At 35.5% G+C, this 6,797-nt stretch overlaps 1 long non-coding RNA gene across 1 annotated transcript; it reads left to right on the top strand.

Moving 5' to 3' along the window:
• The first annotated feature begins 4,609 nt into the window (after window positions 1-4,609).
• LOC137024055 (uncharacterized) lies at window positions 4,610-5,899 on the top strand. Its single transcript, XR_010895619.1, has 3 exons — window positions 4,610-5,218; window positions 5,349-5,432; window positions 5,520-5,899. It is a non-coding gene; the product is annotated as an uncharacterized lncRNA (long non-coding RNA).
• The last annotated feature ends 898 nt before the right edge of the window (window positions 5,900-6,797 follow it).

Here is a 6,797-nt window from a genome sequence, read left to right as displayed (position 1 = left end):
TCTCTTACGTTCTCTTCTGTTACTGCTTCTTCCTCCTCGATCGCTCGTACACCACGTCATCTTCTGGATTTTCTCCATCAGCGTCTCCGGCTGCTTGACTACGGCAACAGGCAATCCCCTCTCAGCCATGTCTCGCATCGCTTCTATAGCGGAATTGTACATGCATACTCCGTCCTCGTAGAATACCCTCATTCTGGCAGGGAAAGAGTTTGGAACCGTATCCCCTTTTCTTTTAAAATTTTCTTTACCTCCGCGTATTCTCTTCGTTTTTTCAAAACTCCTGACGCATAATCATGATCGAAGTTTATTTACTTGCCCTTCCAAACAAACCCTTTGTTTTGCCACACAGTTTTAATGATTTCTTCTTTTGTTCTATAGTCTAGAAATCTCGATGATAGACCGCGGTGCTGATCCAGAAGGCGGAAGAGGAGTAAGAGCTCTGTGGGCTCTTTCAATCTGTAGATTCATGTCCGTTGGAAGTTTCAAATTTTCTGTTAGCAACTGTTCAATGAAGGACGTCATTGAAGAGTGTTTTTTCTCAGATCCTTCAGGTACAGAGTAGATTCTTATGTTGTTATGCCTGTCACGTCCTTCCTGGTCAATTAGCTTTGCTTCAAGTTGGCCGTGAAGTTTTATCATCTCCGACATAACCTCCTTTGTAACCTGCATCCGATCCTCCATTGTTGTTATCCGTTCTTCCGTTTCATCGAGCCTTTTGTTTGCTCTGTTGATGTCCTCTTTGAGCTCTTGAAACTCTTTCTTGTTGTCTTGACGGAATTCTTTTATTTCTCTGAATATCGTCTTCAAATCCACTTCCATGTCCCCGTCATCCTCGCTATGATTAGCTAACGTTTCGGCGTCGTTAGCCCCGGAGGCGCCTTCAGTGTTCTGTACACACTGCCATCTTGCTTTCGCCCAAACCGGAAGTCCCGCAAGTTTAATTCTTATCACTGTTATAATATAGAAGGTGAAAACTGGTAGAATAGTAAGTTATTGAACTAATATTTATTTTCATGGTATCCCACATGCAAAAAAGAAGAAGAAAAAATAATGCAGGATGCAATAAGAAGAGTGTAAATAATTTTATCGTTATTAAACATTTGTTAGGCAATTTACTTCCACTTTTAGAACATTTTCTTCATTTTTATTGAAAATAAATGCCTTTCTGATGTGATATGTGATGGGAAAAGGAATAATAGCGAGCTCGGCAAAAGGCGGATTCGAACCCAGTTAATCACATCACAAGATAATTCTCCACACCCATCACACTATTGTCTACAGTCTCTACACCACTGTAGCCACTAGAATGTGTGTCATTTTTAACACGGTGTGACATTGGTGGGCGGAGCTACTGTAAATTTGCACTTACGTATACTTGAGTGCATTAAAAAAAATACTTAAATACAAGCAAGTACATTTGTAGTACATTCTTTATTTTGGTGCTAAATAAAAGTGTCATAGTTATACACTATAAATACACTAATTCAATGTATATTTGTACTTCAGTGGTACTTCACTGCACTTGGAAATGTATACTAAATACCACCACTACTTAAATTGATTTTTAGTGCAATAAAATAAAGTATACTACCACAAAAATATACAGAGGACTTTTATTAGTGTATTTGTTAAAAGTGTGCTTTCAATGCTTTAAAATTAGTTCAATCTTAGTAGACTTTTATATAGTAATCCTAAGTTTAAATGACATTGATTTTCTTACAAATATATTACTAATGTACTAGTTATAAGTACATTTTCCCCCAGGTGAAAAAAGTGCAGTACTATACACTTTTAGTACACAGTACACTTCCATTATTACTTAAAGTGCTCTATTTTCATGCACTTATTTTGTACTTAATATACTAAAAGCTGTACTTTAGTACTTCTTAATATAATCTTAAGAAAATCTAAGTGTACTCAACTGTGCTATTTTGAGACACCATGAATTTGAACTAAAATGTGCTTTTAACATACTATCTCTGTATTTAAAAAAAATAATGTTTTTTTTTACCACTTAGTACACTTGAACCCATCTTTCATACACCTTTAAATGTACTCATCAGACATAGGAAATACACTTATGAATTATTTAAAATATAAGAATAATATATGATAAATATATACACAATATATTTATAATTTATTGCCTACAACATTACAAATACATTTTGTATATATTCATTATATATTAATCTAATATTTGAAATACATCATAAGTCTATTTCAAAAGTGTTTGAAAGATGTTTTCAAGTGTACTACAAGTGGTAACTAAATACATTTTTTTTTTTTTTAATACAGAGATAGTATGTTAAAAGCACATTTTAGTTCATATTTCATGGTGTCTCAAATAGCACAGTTGAGTACACTTAGATGATCTTAAGATTATCTTAAGTACTGAAGTATAGCTTTTAGTATATTAAGTACAAAATAAGTGCACGGAAATAGAGCACTTTAAGTACATTATGGAAGTGTACTGTGTACTAAATCTGTGTATTAAGATTATTTTTATTACCACACTGGCAGATATTGATCATTTTACTTAAGTAAAATGCACTTAATTTAGATCCCCCAGGAAACAAGACTAAATATCTTATATCATTTTCTTATATAGAAAATCCTTTTTGATTTAGGAATTTTTAGATATTTGTAGGCTACTTGAAATAGGATGAAAAATACTCATTACAAAAAGCATTTTTGCAGTGTGAATAAATGAGTTAACTATTTAAACATCACTTGCACTTTAAAAAGGGGGAGGAGACCGAAGGAAACTCTGGGTTTACCAAAGAAAACCTACTCCCGACCAGGTTAGGTTCACATAGTAAGTTACCATGGTAACTGACTCTCAGTAGAAGTTACCTCTCTTTCAGAAACGGGCTTAACTTACCCTGCTTTCTCGGGTTTGACATACCTCCCATTCTGAAACAGAAAACCCAGAGTTTCCCTCATTTCAGGGTTAACATACTCAGAGTTAACCTCACTTAACCTCCTTTCTGAAACGGGCCCCTGGTGTGCTAAAAAAATGTAAATATGAATGGGAATATACTTCAGAGATATTTTACTCATAAGAATTTCTATGGGTGCCAATAATTGTGGCCAACATGTATTGGAGAAAAACATTTTGGGCTCATGTGGGCTTACTTGGGCTTACTGAGTTATTTAAGTGACTACAGCACAACAGTCCACACAAACATACTGTATTTGTTTGTTAATGAAGGCTAATTACTATTTATGTGTCTTATGTACTTGGTAGCCTATAGTTGTTATTGTAAATTAATATGTGTATTTAGTGTAGTTATTAATATTCAAATACTGTAGTAGTACTTGTATTTGAGATAAAACTCATGTTAAGGTCCAGTCCAGCTGGGATCTAAGAGCAGTACAATGAACATGAAGAGTCTGAACTGATATACAGCATTTATTCAATAAACAAGGTAAAAGACATAACACTGAATTCAAATAACTGGAAATAAACAAATATAACAAATATGACAGAGGCATTGGGAATAACTAGGTAAGTACACAATAATATACAATATAAACTATAAACAAATACAGCAACATTAAACAAAGCATAAAATGGATGTCTATCAAGCTAAAGATTACAAATATTTACAAACACTAAGAAAATTGAAAGTATTTCCAATTATTTACAATAGACGCATTATATTGTTAATTAGATAGATTGGTCTGTACAACTCTTGTGGTATATATAAAGCTAAGCGCATTTATTTACATGTTTATTATTTACATTGATTGGTCTGTACAACTCTTGTTGTAGATTTAAATGTAAGTGCATTTATTTACAGGTGTATTATTTACATAATATACAGTATTTACAGGCAGGGAGTGAGTGTCCACCTCTGCACTATGGCAGTGGGTTTCCTGGCTTCTCGTGCTGGCGCTGTTCTGCCAGCCACTCCTCTAGAGATTTACCACCAGAGGAATGGGGGCAAAAAGTGGCATTGCCATAGCGGCTGTGGCCAAAATCCTTTGTTTTGGGTTGCCCACACTTACTGCACATATTAAATGGGACACCACAACATATTTCCTTTTGTTTGTTCCAGTGGCCTCCTCTTTAACCCCAGTGCCACCTGTTTCTCTGTTTAAAGCGAGACACAGACACAGGGGCAATGGGAGCAGCAACGACTGGACCTGCAGGGGGCACAACTGCAGAAGTACCTGCACCAGATCCCATCACAAGCGGGTTCACAATTAAGAACCCCGACTTTGGCTGCATCTGAAACCGCCTACTTCTCTACTATTTAGTAGGGGAAAAGCAGTAGGCGAGCGAGTAAGTATGTCAGAAGCAAAAAGAGTAGGCGAAAACTACCTAGGTGACGTAATAATTCTCACAAGAGAACGTGCGCCTACTTAAAGTGCGTCCGAAACCGCCTACTTACCTACTATATAATAGGGAAAAAGCAGTAGGCGAGCAATTAAGTATGTCAGAAATCTCAGTAATCATAAATGAGTAGTCGAGGAGTTCCCGGATGGCCTACTACTTCCGGCCAGATTCTGAAGTGTTCCTCGCTTTATACTTTTCTATCCCAGGAGGCCAAGGGAGAGGATGCGTCATAATCAAACACGGAGGAGAAAAGCGGCACGGATGCTGTCAAATGTGAGTATTGAAAACCAAAAACACATTTGTTGAACTACTGTAGAGTAAACTGCTGAATGTGTAAAGATGCTGGACACTATAGTTGTGATTTTACTGTAAAACCCGATTTTTTATGTGTAGATAACAGGAGATCTCTTATAAACACACATAACTTAATTCTCCATAGTGGATTTACATATCCTAAACCATATACATCTTAAAGATGCTTATTAAATGTTTATTTAACCTCTGACAGGAACATCTTTAAGTATTATGACTTATGAGTGATGGATTATGTATTATGAGTGAAGTGTTTGTGCTATTATTCACTGTTGTCAACACTGCTTACATTACATGAATGAAAATAATGTAAATAAATAAATTTACAGTAACTACACATAAGTTTAATCTATTTTATTTGTCCGTTAGTACTGTTGGTAAATTAAGGAACATTTGTATTGGATAAGAAGTGAGTTAACACATCATCAACATGTAAATGTAGATTTGAGCACATAAATCTCAGAGGAAACTTGAATCTTGTCTGATGTTATAGGGACAGATGATCCCACGTGTGTTTATCCGGTAGAGGAATGATGCCATGATTGCCATCAAAAGCTTTGAGTGAGGATATTACAGAAATGAATACAAAGTCTATTTAAATCTAAAGTCTATAGTTTATTTTAATTATTGGAATTTAAACAGACTTATTACAGCACTTTTCTGGTTCTTGATGTCTGTATGTTTGCTGCAGAGCTTTTGTGGAGCAGGACCTGCAAGAAAAGGTGACGGCAGGATTTGTTAGAAACAAAGAGGAAAGCCTGAAACAAAATATAAAGTAAGATCATTTTGTTACTTCTAATACAGAAATTAAATGACACTGTTAAAATGACTGCTTTTGTTTTATATTTGTGCATTATTGTAGGATGTGAATGTCCTCAGACTGGTGTGAGCACTGAGGATGGAGAGACACAGCAGATCCTTGGAATGGTTCAGTGTCATGGACGAGATCCTCCATCACTCCTCCTTCCAAGTGTCTTGATCAAGGACACACTGGAGGTGATGCTGCAGAGATCGAACCAGCAAACCCTCTGCTGACCAGCTCAGTGGTTTAGCCCACCACACCACAAATGTAATGAAGCTACGACAAAAATTAGCAAGTAATTGTAAAAATATGAAATGAAATATGTCAAGAAACAGAATGCTGACATGAATGAATTGTAAAATGTTTTAATCTGCTGATGGAGAACACATAAATGTTTGCAGCATCCAGATTGTCCCGCACATCTTCTCCCACTCTTGCTTCAAGGTTGAGGGGTTCAGAGGATCATCATCATCATCTTCATCATCCACTGGATCAACGACGTCTCCATTGAGAAGAGCAGCAGTGAGGGACATGATGATGAAGGTGTTCATCAGCTGCTTCATCAGAATAAAGCTGCAGAATTGGCACAGCTGTGTTGAGATGACAGCAGGACTGTAAATACCTGATTGTTAGATCAATACATTTTAATAAAGCTTTGTTTTGTGTGTTGTTGACTTGTATATGCATTTATTTGTCATTATTACTTTTATTAATCCTTTACTTATTTATTAATTATGCTATTATCAGTAAATTTATATATTTTATTAAGCAATGAATTAATGCATGAATTGACTGTAAATGGAGATGCATTCACATCAGCTGTATTTGTCTAGTGTGTGTTCATGCACAGCTGTGTCATGTGGCAAAACATTACATTTTGCTTGTTTTACTAAAGAAGTCAAATGAAAAGTAATTATAATTAAGTTTTGGTCAGCATTTATCAATACTATTGTGTGTAAGTGTTGGGATGTGCTAGCAGAGCAATTCATTCTGGAGTAATCTTAATTTTAAGTAGTTTATACTTATATATTTTTTGAGTATAAAATCAGTCTTCTCCAAAGGCGAGATCTTCGAGCAGCTGCTGATGTCTTCTTTGGCTTCAGACATTGCAAACACTGAGGAAAACCGCTCTAGGTAGGGTTGAGTTACTGGTGCTGTGAGGTGTTAGTGCACCTGTCACTCAAATATTTATTTTTATTGCAGGACCTATAATAACATACAAGATCAGGGAAAATACCATGGTTGTATCTTTAACAATGAACAATAATAATGACAAAAAACAAACAAATATGGGTTTGTATAAATCATAGTTTGAGATTATATACACAGACATAAAGC

The sequence above is a fragment of the Chanodichthys erythropterus genome, chromosome 8, assembly GCF_024489055.1.
Source record: "Chanodichthys erythropterus isolate Z2021 chromosome 8, ASM2448905v1, whole genome shotgun sequence".
Lineage (NCBI taxonomy): Eukaryota > Metazoa > Chordata > Actinopteri > Cypriniformes > Xenocyprididae > Chanodichthys > Chanodichthys erythropterus.
This window is presented reverse-complemented; position numbering and strand designations above follow the sequence as displayed.